The 13,700-nt window shown below is 42.1% G+C and overlaps 1 protein-coding gene and 1 non-coding gene across 7 annotated transcripts in view; one reads left to right on the forward strand and one right to left on the reverse strand.

Annotated features, from left to right (window-relative positions):
- Wars2 (tryptophanyl tRNA synthetase 2 (mitochondrial)) overlaps window positions 1–13,700 on the forward strand; it is an 81,124-nt gene that overhangs the window by 48,163 nt on the left and 19,261 nt on the right. Inside the window, exon 3 of one of the 6 annotated variants that reach the window (XM_030252815.1) lies at window positions 10,569–10,748. The exons of the other annotated variants lie outside the window; for them this stretch is intronic. The gene's annotated coding sequence lies outside the window, so the exon portion shown is untranslated. The remainder of the gene's footprint in view (window positions 1–10,568; window positions 10,749–13,700) is intronic. 6 annotated transcript variants of the gene reach the window in all.
- Mir6481 (microRNA 6481) lies at window positions 11,075–11,184 on the reverse strand. The gene has a single exon (NR_105852.1). It is a non-coding gene; the product is annotated as a microRNA 6481 (primary transcript).

A 13,700-nucleotide genomic window follows, 5' to 3' on the forward strand; every position in this document is an offset into this window, starting at 1 on the left:
TTTGACTCATACCTTTCCTATGGATGAGTCAGTTTACCCTTAGACAGGAAGAGATCCTGGCCCAGAGACAACAATGTAGAGCCTCACTAGCAAAGCAGATAAGAACTCCTACCTGACCACACCCTTGTTACATTTCTGCTTTAACCTGCAGCCGAGCCTCAGTCATTGGATTCCCTCTCCTGATCATACACTTCTTTCTACTCAATACATGTTTTAATATATGTATTTTTATTAACCCAGAACGTACTGTAATGAATCAGAGTAACCAGCTGAAAAGCACAGGAGTAGAATACTTGCCTAGTATCCTCAAAGTCCTGAGTTGAATCCTCAGTAAGGTCAAGCATACACACATTAAATGAAGGATGCATTTAAAAAATAAAGTCTTCAATGTAAGCTTGTCACTCATATGCATATATGAAATAATGTCATCATTAAAAGGATCATATAGGCATCTTCTCCACTTATGACTCTTGAAGCTTAATGTTAGACAAATGTGAAGTATTTAATAAATTGGGCAAATCTGGACTTCTCAATAATTAATGTGCATCCAGTAACTTTTGCTATTCAAAAAGCATCGATAGATCAGCTGTATCTCTGCACACCTACTCACCAAATACTTGCACACATTTATTTTGTGCCATCTTTATCCCATAATTTTACTTGTTAAAACGTGATTTACTTTTATTTTTCATTTATGGATCTTTTGTCTTTCTGTGCACCATGTGCAAGCAGTGCCTGTGGAGGCCAGAAGCGGGCACTGGATAGAACGGGAGTTACAGATGTACTGCATGGGTGCTGAGAACAGAACCTGGTCCTCTGCCAGAGCAGACAGTGCTCTTTACCACTGCATCATCCCCCTGCCCCAGTCTTACTGTCTTCAGGCTGCTGGTCCCCAGTCCTCTGGAGCTGTCAGTCATCCTATCTCAGAAGCACTTCAGCTTCTTTCTAAAGGATGGTGGTGCTTGTGGCTCATGGCTGTAGGTCACTCCAGCCCTTGCCCCTGTCTCTGAGGCTGTAGAGCTGCTCATCCTCAGGATACTTTTCCAGTCACTTAAATGCATTTCTCAAAGCACATCGGCTTCACTCCATCTAAGCTGGTTTTCATACTGTCTCTTCTTTGACCCTTATTTGATGTTATTCCTAAAACTTGCATTCTCAGCCACAAGTTTCTTTTGCCGTAGTATTTCTTGGAGGTGACTATGTCTACCCTCCCCAGAGTAAACTCTTGGCCTGGTTACTTTTTGAAGTAATCTTTAAATTAAAGGCTATTTTGAAGCTACATCCAACAACTGTACTTTCATTCATTTCAGCTCATTCCTCCAAAGATAATTACCATATGATAATATTTAACATCACATTAGCATATCATAAATATTTCTTTCTCTGTAACAGGCTTTTTTGACAGTGGCCTCTATAGGCACATAAAATATGCAATAGCTGAGAGAATTTCTTTAGCCTATAACATTTAAGAATAAGTAACCCACAGTGTAATAGACTGTATGTGCATTGTCCCATAAGTAGAAATAAGAATATTGACCTTCTCTTTGCAGTCCCCGGGTGGCTGGTAATCTAGGTAAGGGAGCACTAGTAACGAAAGCGGCTGCCTTAACACTGCCACACTGCTTGGCCGTCCTTGACTTTGGCTCTGTTTTGATAGTTAGTCTAGGAAACTTTGAGGAGCACACTTTTATGTGTATTCCGCAATGTTCCCCTCAAAACCCGTGTGAAAAGCCTCTCGGGATCCTGGTAGCCACAAGATGTACTTAGCTTTGGCAATGCCCTTCTGCTCTACCTAAGACAACCAAATTGTTCCAACTCTTTAGATGACATAGGTCTCTCAGGTTCCTCCTTTCTTAATATTAAAAAAGAAAATATTGGGGGCTGGAGAGATGCATCAGTGGTTAAGAGCACTAGCTGTTTTTCCAGAGATCCTGAGTTCAATTCCCAGCACCCACATGGTGACTCATAACCATCTGTAATGGGATCTGATGCCCTCTTCTGACATGCAGATGTACATGCAGATAGAGCACTCATACATAAAAAACATAAATAAGTCTTTAAAAACAGGGAAAAAAAGAAAAGAAAGTGTTGCGATGTTTGTATGAACAGGGAAGAGCAGAGCAGAGTGCTGAACTCTCACACTATTAACATTTTTAGTCAGCTTCTCAGCATTGTTTAGACTGAGTAGCTGAAAGTAGCAATTGCGTTCAATCACATGTCTCTCCTTAAAAGCTTCAGGACACCTCCGTATAAATTAAGAAAATGTTGTATAGAAAGAAATACCATGCTATCATTACACCTAGTGAAGCTGATGATAAATAAAATGAACATCTAATACCAAAATTATTTTGGGGTGATCTACTCAGGTCCACATGTTGGGTGTTTTGTTTGTCGGGGTTTGTTTTGGAGTGTGCATATGTACATTTGGGGTGCGTGTGTGAGTGTGCGTGTGTGTGTGTGTGTGTGTGTGTGTGTGTGTCCTTCCTCCTTGGGTTCTGGTGATGGAACTCAGGTTGTCAGGCTTGTGTAGGAAGTGTCTTTATCTACTGAGGCATCTCACCAGCCCTGCAGCAGGTCTCTTGAAGCTGTTCTTTATGCCTAAGTGTGCAGCCTGTTCCCTTTGCCTGACAGTTCCCCGGCTCCGCACTACTGTCCCCTGATAACCACCTGCTTCTGACTTCAGTTTCTTTCTCTTCTGTATGCAGTCCCCATGGCATTTGCCTTTCTATACCTAGGTTATTTTACTTAGCATATACTCGCCCATTTTATCCACATTGTTGCAGATGGCAGGGCTCCTTCTATTTAGAGACAGAATAATATTCTATAGTAGCTGTCTTAATTAGGGTTTTACTGCTGTGAACAGACACCATGACCAAGGCAAGTCTTATAAAAACAACATTTAATTGGGGCTGGCTTACAGGTTCAAAAGTTCAGTCCCTTATCATCAAAGTGGGAGCATGGCAGTGTCCAGGCAGGCATGGCACAGGCAGAGCTGAGAGTTCTATGTCTTCATCCAAAGGCTGCTAGTGGAAGACTGACTTCCAGGCAACTAGGGTGAGGATCTTAAGCCCACACCCATAGTGACACTCCTACTCCAACCAGGTCACACCTATTCCAACAAGGCCACACCTCCAAATGGTGCCTCTCCATGGTCCAAGAATATACAAAACCATGACAGTAGCTGTTATAGTAGCAGTTTTTAGTCTGTTGATGGACATCCAAGCCAGCTCCATATCCTGACCTGTGGGCCTGCAGCTTTTGAACGGTGCTGTGTTGGGAGGGAGGGCAGATACCTCCCATCACTCATAACATACTGACTTCACAGCCTCTGGGGTGCACCCACTGTGGGCCCATGCCAGTATTTTATGCATTCTCCTTTAGGTTCCTCCGTGCTGTTTTTAGGAGGGCTGTACTTTCCCACTATTCCGTCCCATGATTTTCCTCTTCTAGAGTTTTGCCAACATATTTAATCTTCTGACATTTTAATAGTAGAAGTTAAAAAGATCTGAGGTGACGAACCTGTGAAGTCTAAAATGAGTAACAAAGTAACAGGAAAGAGCCATCTTGTTAGATCTGTGGAAGGAGTGTGGAGTCATGTTTATAGGGTGATGGGGTGGGACCTTCCGCTGCCCTGCCTGCTATCCCTCTGTGTGCCATCTCCTCAGGAGCTGGAGGCAGAGGACCAGTGGGAAATTCACGTTAGACTATGGCCCTTCTCTCACAGAGTCTATCACTGTGTGGTAGCTGCAGGCATCTTCCCACTAGGTATAAAGAGAGCCTCTTGCCTCTCCCGAGGCCAAACTCTACCCCAATTTAGCTAGAAAAACTTTCAGCAGTGAGCCTTGGAGGACACAGACTAGCCTTTCTGTCACACTACTAGAGTGACATGCACTTATACCAGAGTGACATCGACTCAACTTCAGTTTTATTTGTATCCCGTGCTCTGATTGACCGTTACCAATAACTGTCAGAAGCACATGTTGAAATTTTTTTAATTTTAAGAAATTTTAATAAGACAGTTCCTAAATAGGAGACAGGTAATGTACAGATTGTTTACCTACATAATTAAGGGTCTTTTGCTGTTGTTGCTTCCTTTATCTTGGCAGTTTTGTAGTTTGTAAGCATTTGATTGGTAAATCTATAACAACATAAATTTATTAAATAATTATCAAGATTTGGGAACTGGGGCCAGTTAAGATAATTTGTGCCTGATACCCTTACATAATTACTCACAAATAGAATTAATAGCTTTTGAAATTGTGATTAGATGAGAATATTTTTTCTGCCATTCAGTGTGTTCTCAGGTATAGCCACTGGGTGATGACTTTCCCATGTGCCCTAGTAATCATTTTAAATGGGGAAGGAATTCAGCTATGTTATAATGCTGATTTTACCAATAATTTTCATCTGCAATCCTCTGCATTCTTTCTCAGCAGCCTGACTGGAACAGTTTAGGCATATTGAAGATTTTCCCCATTATTTTCTTTTTCTTCTTTTCCCCCTGGCCTGCACTCACAGTTCTTCCCCTCAATATGCTTGCCATATGTGGGGAGTTTTCAAACCTTCTCATCTGAAAGTGTACACATGAGTGTGTCTGTGCACATGAATATCTTCACACGTGCATTTTGTGCTAGAGAAGGGTGGGGTGGAGAGGATGCCTGTGTGTACATTTGGCAGAGGTTTCCATGTCAAAGCCAAAGTCACTGTCTTTTGTTTTCAGCAGACCTGTGCACAGATCCAGGCTGAATCCCGCAGATATCTGTGAACTACAGGTTTCCACATCTCTCTCTGTCACTTTCTGCCCTTCCCCTCCCTCCCTCTCGAAGTACAATCGCTCTGCAAACAGAAGATAGAAACAGAAGATGTAGCCTTCAGGTCTGGCTGCCAGCAGAGGTCAGGACAAAGGGAAGGTTTGGAGTATCAAATATCAAGTGACTGAAGGTCCAGAATAGTCCAGAAAAAGTCAGGGGAGCAGGGTGGAATCCAAACCTTTGGAACGTAGCCTCATTCTCTGGCCTTATATTTTGTTTCCCAGGAAACTAAAATCAATAATAATAATAAATTAAGGAGTACTATTGGGGAATCAGTTTCTGAGTGAAGGCCAAAAGTACTAACTACACGGCTCTTGCTCCAGTGTATGCACATAAAAGTTATACCTGACTCCTCTATGCCCTGAAAGGTAGAAAGCCAGATCCTAAAATTATAGAGTCCACATGGGCGCTCTGTATCCTGGTACTTTTACAAGTGCATTTGAGTATATATTTATGATTGTTGAGCTCTCCAAGTTGTTTGCTACCAGCAAGGAGTGTGTGCTTAGCTTGTAACCGAAGAGGAACAAACATCTGTGTAGACTAATGGACTTTTGGAATGTATTTGTAAAATTGGCAATACCTCTCTAGAGTTCCTGGGGGAACTTTGCATGGCCTATGCAGTAAACCATAAGTTAGAGAAATGATCATATAGCCAGACTCTGCATGTGTTTGCTTCTCTACATAGTTCCCACCTGTACCACAGCTACCACTTCCTGGCCTACATCTGGCTCCTGTCCTACTTGATGAGAAGGAACAGAACCGTAGCTTGACGGGTTGTACCTTCAGGAAGAGGTCTTGCCTCACACTCAGAACAAGAATGGAAAAGCATACACATTGTCTTCCACTGGACTGAATGTCACTGTCGTCTCTTTTCATTTGTGCCATAAGTGACAAATAATGAGTTTTTCTTTTCTGAAACCTGTTAGTGTCTACAGCAGGGGCTTAAAGAAAATGAGGTGTCACTTTTGGCAAAAGCTAACTTTCTGTCACCAGCCATTGTGTGCCCCTTGTTGCCACAGGCTCCTTGATGTCGCAGAGGTTTTGTCTGAAGTGGATTGGCAGATGGCCATCCAGCTAATGGCTGTCTCTTTTTAGTCTTGTTTAATAAAATATTTTCAGAAACTTCTTACTTACTTTTTCCTTTGCAAGGAATATTTTGGATATTCAAGACTATTAGATAATAAGAGAAATATTTCAACCACTCAGGAAAGTGTGAAGATGAATGGCTGTCTTTTGAAATATTAACTTCCTTCATACACGTTTTGATTTTCAAAATAAAACATTGCAAATATAGCAGAAACTTTTTAAATCACTCAAATTCCATTCCATGTTCTGCCTTTCTAGAGGCAACCCCTATATCTATTTGGTATTTCTCATTCCCACATATGTGTTTATCTTTTTAATGCATGTGATATGGCCATATATAATCTGTATTATTTCTTTGCACATTTTCAAACTATGTGAATGATATCCTGCTGCAACTCTTTCTGCATCTTTTATTTCATTTCTGAGATTTGTTTATTTGTTTTATTGCTGTACAGTGTTCTGGCTCCTTCACAATTTTTTAACCCATTTTCTTGGCAAGAATATTTAGATTTTTTTTTCCAAACTTACTTTTTGTTTTTATTACAAACAACAGGACAGTGGTCCTGCTTGAAAATACCCTTTGTGTACTTGAGAAAGGTTTTTGTTTTTGTTTTTTTGACTTAAAAAATTGTGTTTGTGTGTGCATGTGGGGGCTGGGGGGCCATGCACACACAGTGACCTGCATGACACACAGTGACCTGCATGACACACAGTGACCTGCATGACACACAGTGACCTGCATGTGGAGGTCAGAGGATTAGCGGGGAACAGGGAACTGGTTCCCTCCTTCCACCACGGGAGTCCTAGGGATCCAACTCAGTAGTCAAGCTTGAGCCTCTTAAGGCACTGGAAGAGTATTTTCTCAGTGCATATACCAAGAGTTGTGAGGGTGCGTGCTCCATAAGCCCTGCTTCTGTTGCCAAACTGAGTCTACCTTACATTCCCACATCAGACACTCAGCCCTCCGCAATGTCGGTTTCCTTTCTCCATGATGCACTATGCTATCTTCTTGTAATTTGCATTTTCGGTTTAAATTAACCATTCTTAACCCTTATGTTCTTATCTGTTTTTTTGTTTGTTTGTTTTATTTTCTTTTGTTTTTTTCCCTTGTATGTTTTCATTTGTTTCGCTTCTTGGTCCATGTTTTTAAATTGTGGGTTTTTTTTTTATTGATTTGAAGAAATCTTTTACATGTTTTAAATACTAACCCTTAGTTATATGCTATCTTTCTCAGTGAGTGAGAGAGAATGTGTGTGTGTGTGTGTGTGTGTGTGTGTGTGTGTGTGTGTGTGTAAGTGGGTTAACTGAAATGGGAAGATTTACTGTAAGTATGAGTACCATCACTGAGTGCACTGTGGTCCTGAACCTAATTATAGAAGGAAAGGGAGCCAAGCACAAAGTCACTGAGTTCTGCGTCCTGACTGCATTCAGTGTGCTGCACTGCTGTCTGCGTCCTGACTGCATTCAGTGTGCTGCACTGCTGTCTGCGTCCTGACTGCATTCAGTGTGCTGCACTGCTGTCTGCGTCCTGACTGCATTCAGTGTGCTGCACTGCTGTCTGCATCCTTGCCACGGACCGGGCCCAGTAGGCCCTCCTCAATCCATGGGAATCAGGGGTTCCCGCAGATGGGCATAGAGTTGGCGGGAATTGACAGAAAGACACAGACAAGAGAGAGTGTGCGGAATCTGAATGTAATTTGTCAAATTGAACATCAAACTTTTTATGCAGAAGAAAATAGGGAAGTTAGGTGACACACCAGCTAGGTACAATGAGGTTACTGAATTCTTAAACAAAACAGAGGAATGCAAACACGGAAGGACTGACCAGAACCAACTGGGATAAAATTCAGTGTTAACAACTGGGATCAAAAACAGCTCCACCTGAGGTCCACTTAATCTTAGAAGCCAGGGGCAAGGGCAAGAAGCCCTTGCCATAGTTCCTACTTAGTCTATTATATAGTCCACCTTCCCCCTAGGCCATTGTAAATACTTGTGTATGGGTGTAACTCAGCTATCTATAGTTCTAAGTATCTACTCTGGTTCCTCTTTAGGTCACAAACTTCCTTCTTCCTAGATAAACGTAAATTCCTGTGTAGGGCTGTGACTTAGCTATCCATGCCCAGGGTCGGATCAAGGACTGCCTAGAATCTAACTTAGCTATTTTTCAAAGTATCAATCCTTAGGAGCACTTGTAATAAAGCAATATTAAGGGAAAGCACATGGATCCGTTTACCAACTAAAGCAAGGACATTGGAGCATTCTTTATACAGGATGCCACGATTCCAGGAGACTAAGTTTCCGTGAACTTTTCGCCTTTTTGCCTCGGGACAGCTCCCAGGTTTTCGGGGCCTGTCCTGCTTGTCACTAGTGGAGTGAATGTAGCACATCCTGACTGCGTTCATCGTGCCACACTGCCTCCTGCTATGGCTGCCACACTTTCCTACCATGAGAGCCAGAATAAATCCTTCCTTCAATTGCTCTCCTTGGGTGTTTTGTCACAGCAACAAGGCAAGTAGCTACAGACACACAAAAGCCTTTATTGTCCTGTGGTTGAGTTCTTATGATGTGCATTTTCAGTAATTCTTCTCTGGCTTAACGTTAGAGAACTATTTATTACCTACAAAGTGATTTTTATGTTTTGTTTTTCACATGTAAGACTGAGTTTGGACTGAGTTAGGAATTTGTGCATATTTTATTGACAGTATTAAAAACACCAGTTGTTAATTTCATCATAGATCATGGAGGCTTTAAGTACTGGGGAGTGAAAGGTGCATGTTTTCTAAAGTTCAGATTTGCCCTGGAAAGCAGATGCGCTGTCAGGATCCATATCCTTCAGTTTTCCTTGCCATGGAGTGTCCACTGATTAACCTCAGTTTCTGGAAGGTGAGGGCCTGGTGCACAGCATGGCCAAGCAAGGGCGGGTCTTGAAGGCTTTTTTTAAAGAATGTGTCTTTCCAAGACAGGGTCTCTCTGTAGCCCTGGCTGTCCAGAACTCTCTGTAGACCAGACTGACCTCTAACTCCTAGAGATCTCCCTGCTTCTGCCTCCTAAGTGTTGGGATTAAAGCATGCACCACCACTACCAGGCTTCGAAGGCTATTTTATCAGATATAAACAAAGCCACTTTGTTCTCTCCAGCTGTTGTTTGTGTGGAAACTCATTTTTACCTAATGTGCTGCCTGGGTCTCCCATTGATACCATATAGTTGGATGTTGGGGTTTTTTTTAAGGTTTATTTTATATATACTGTAGCTGTCTTCAGACACCAGAAGGGGGTGTCGGATCTCAATACAGATGGTTGTGAGCCATCTTTTTTTTCCCTCTAAGATGAGAATAGGGAGTTAAGAGAAGCGGCTACTCCTTCAGGCTAGACTCTGAAATGAAAAGATACAGAGTCAAGGATAATCTATAGGTATCAGAATATATTATTAAAAAAAAAAAACATGTGGTTGCTGGGATTTGAACTCAGGACCTTCGAAAGAGCAGTCAGTGCTCTTACCCGCTGAGCTATCTCTCCAGCCCAGATGTTGTTTTCTACCTAATCGACCACTATTACCTTTGACTGGGGATTTAATCTATCCGTTCAGCTTACAGACAGGGAGGAACCTCCTGTTGTCTCATTGTTCTGGGTGTTTTGTAGCCCCCTTGTTTTTTCTTCCTCACGTGGCCCCTTTTGTGTCAGTGGGTGTTTCCTGGTATCAATCTTTGATTTCTTTCTCTTTATCCCTTACCCAAGAGGAATCTTTAAGCATCCCATGCTTCCCCTAGCTCTTTTTTTTTCCCTCTAAGATGAGAATAGGGAGTTAAGAGAAGTGGCTACTCCTTCAGGCTAGACTCTGAAATGAAAAGATACAGAGTCAAGGATAATCTATAGGTATCAGAATATATTATAAATAAAAATAGAGGCAGTGCCTCTTAAAATCAAGAGCAATGTGTTTCTCAGTTTATCCTAAAACAGCTTGATGAATAAAGTACTTCAGACTAAGAAAATCTACACACAGGAGTGCTTATGTACACAGTAAGTCCCTGGACATAGGTAGGGGTGACTTTTAAAGCTGGTAGATAGAATCAGCATCTGTAGCTTGGGAAATACGAGACAAGGAAAGAGTTAGTGAACCCCTGATATGCACAGCCCAATGCCCATTGGCCAATGTGAGTCCTGACGGGAGGCAACCCAACTGAAGAGAGGGAAGGAGTTGCACTGATAGTATGTTCTTTTAATTAAAATCAGATCTCCAAACAAGGTTCTTGTTAAAGGGATTTGTCATGGGGATGATAAGAGTCTAATAAAAATAACTCAGCATGAAATTGCACGTTTCCGAAAGGAAGCAATAAATGGGAATTTGTGAGTCTGAATAGACTACAAGTGTCCTTACTAAAACTTCCAGGACCAGATTCGTGGGAAGGTAGCATTTATACGGGAAATAGGGAAGTCCTAAGGAACTCTGGGAGTATGTCAGAGATCTGACCTGAGAATTACTGACCCGGTAATTGACTAGGTCTGATTGATATCTAGCAAGTATCTATTTTGGAATCAGCTTCCCCCTGCTCTTTTTCTTAATTTCTTTTTTATTTTAAAAATATAGAAAAATACAATGTCCTAAGGGACACTCATGTCCTCAGCACAAAGATGTTGTTAGTGTCTTATCATATTTGCTTTCTATTCCTTTTAGTTAAAACAAAATTATAGATGATGGAGCTGGCGAGAGTTTTCAGTCGGTAAGGTGTCTGTGCTATAATCATAAGGACCCAGACTCACCCACATAGAAGCCAGTCACACCCCGTAACCGTGGCGCTAAGTGGGCAGAGCGACTCTTGCAAGGGCCCACTGACCAGCCAGTCTAGCCACATCGGTAAGTCCCATATTCACTGAGAGACTCAATCTCAAAGACTGAAGAGAGGAAAGAAGTCCAGTGTTGGCTTCTCTGGTTTCCACAGACTCACTCATGGGCATGCACACACACACACACACACACACACACACACACACACTCATACACACATATACATACTCACACATCCATGCACACACACACAGCTATTTCAAATGTGCTTGATACCCTCTCCTTAAAGTTTATGAAAATTTTAAAGGAATTTGACACTGGTTTATGGATATTGGAGTGCTATGGAGGTAAGATATAATCTTACCTCCAACTAATTCTAAGGCTAGGAGCAAGCCTTTATTTTTATGGGATAAGTGCCCATCTAAGCATTTTCAGTGCTCTGCTTTTTAACACTACATTACCTGAGTTTGTTAATAGGTAAATCCTATTAGTTTAGTTTGGGCAAAATTGTGTTTGGATTGAGTTACTATGAATACCCAATAATATGTTAATTTTTATCAATACTGGTATTGAGTTTTTTATACATACACATGTACACACCATAACTTTTTTTACTTTATGAAAATGTGTGCTTAGCGTGTATATGTATATCTGGGCACCACTTGCATGCCTTATGCCAGAAGCTGTAGAGTTTCTTGGAACCGGAGTTACAGATGGATTTTAGTCACCATGTGGGTCCTGGGATTTGAACCCAGGTCCTGCGGAAGAGCAGCCAGTGCCTCATCCCTCCAGCCCCATAAACTTTTACAGTCCTAGATGAAGTTGAACGTCGTTTAATCCGTCCCTTTGTGTCCCTTTCATCTCCTCCTCAGATCCCTTCCTTCCACCATACAGTTTAAGCCACAGTCTTAAACTCCATAGGATCAGTGTAGCTTATAATTGATGCTATTTTTCCACAAACTTACATTTTATACTTCATTGGGGATACATAATGTCATTTGGTTTTGTAACTTTAAAACATTTTGAGATCATAATATATTGTAGTACTTTTCACAGTTTTCTTTTTTCACAGAACAGTATGTTTGGTTGTGGTCTGGCGTGATTTGGATTGGGGGAAATTGTTTGTGACAGGGTCTTAATCTGTAGCACTCGTTGGCCTGGAACCCACAGAGATCCACCTGCCTCTGCTTCCCAAGAACTGGGAGTGAAGGTGTGCGGCACCACACCTGGCAGAACGGCATATTCCTATGATACGTATGTATCGATTCAGAATACCATTACACTACTGTGCTCATTACATTCCTCATTGCTGTGACCAAATACTTGAAAGGAAGCAACCTAAGTAAGGAAGGGTTTATTATGGCTCACAGTTTGAGGGCACAGTGCATCCTGTCATGACCCATCCAGCAGGTCCAGTTATTCGAGGGTCTTGAGGGGACCTTCTCCTAAGAACCGAATGGGGGGGTAGAGAGAGACGAGGGCCTTGTGTGAATAATGACACGGAAACATTCTGAGTTGCATCAAGGCCCCAATGTATTAGCCAGGCCCAAGGTTTAAATGCACAAGCAAAAGGGGAAGTACAGATACTTATCAGGGGGAGGGGTGGGGCAATACAAGCAAAAGAAGAAGTACTTATCAGTGGGAGGGGGGCAATAGAAATTTTTTCTTTTGGCAGCTACATGGGGAAGCAGGAACTTGGTGGTATCAGGGTGTGGTCAGGACATCAGTGATGACTTAGGGCTGGAACATTCTGTGGTTGTTCTTGGAATGGTGCTTGGTGGCCCGCTTTTGACCCCCTTTTCTTCGGGGGGGGGGGGGGGAGGACCAATTCAGAGATCAAGAGTTGTCTTAATAGCTCCCAACAGTGTCAGGGATAGCAGGATGGCAGGGTGGCTTTCTTCTGTGACAGTGTGGACACAACACAGCATGCTCACATCTCAGTGGATCAGAAGCTTAGAGGGGAGGCCAGTACTCCCCTGTTCCCATGTTTAGTGTGGAGATCCTCAGACCCTACCTAGGCTGGTGCTGCCCACATCCAGAGTTGAGTCCTCCCGCCTCAGTTAATCATCAATGGAAAACTGCTCGTAAGTATGCCTGTTACTATACCTCATTAATGCCTAGTCAAATCAAGTGGACAGTTGAAATTAACTCTGACAGCTGGCCACACATGTCATTGTATTGCCACACTTATTTTGTCATTTCTCTATGTGACTTTAATCCTCCCCATAAATTTTGCAAGATCACAATGAGTACTTACTGTATCCTAAGTGCTCATGCTGTGCCACTGAATAATTCAAATGAAAAATCATTCATTTCTGTTGGAGTAGCAAAATAAATACTAATAATATTGTTTATAAGCAAACAATAAATTCTATTAGAAGGTGTCTTCGTTACTTTTCTATTGCTGTGACAAAATACCACATCCAAGGCAACTTATAAAAGAAAAATGTTTAATTAAGCTTACAGGTTGAGAGTTAAGAGTCCATGGTGGTAGAGCAAAGTATGGTGGAGTAATAGGGGAGAGCTCACATCTTGATCTGAAAGCAAGAGGCTGACAGCATACTGGGACTGGGGTGAGCCTTCTGAAACTTCAAAGCCAGCCCCACTAACACACTTCCTCCAGCAGGGTCACACATCCCGGTCCATATGAACCTATGGAAGCCATTTTCACTCAGACCATCAATTAGGCAATAAATGGCATAAAAAAAGAATCAAGTCAGTCAGCAATGAGACTGAGGGAAGAGATGGCTGTTTCTAATGGCGAGGTCTGCTAAGCCGTAGGAGATAAAGTCTCAGCAGATTTAAGGTGAAGTAAGAGAGAAGACTTCCATCAGAGACAAGGGCCAGTGTAAAGCTACTGAGGTGGGAGTGTCCCTGTGAGTTTGGGGAACACAAAAAGGCCAGCTTCCTAGAGTCCAAGTGCAAAGAGGGAGGGAAGTTTGGCCCAGGGTGACAGTATGAAATAAGGAGGCCGTATCGTTTTAGTATCTATGGTAATAATAACTGACTTTGTGCTAGGTC

This window comes from Mus musculus, chromosome 3 (assembly GCF_000001635.26).
Source record: "Mus musculus strain C57BL/6J chromosome 3, GRCm38.p6 C57BL/6J".
NCBI lineage: Eukaryota > Metazoa > Chordata > Mammalia > Rodentia > Muridae > Mus > Mus musculus.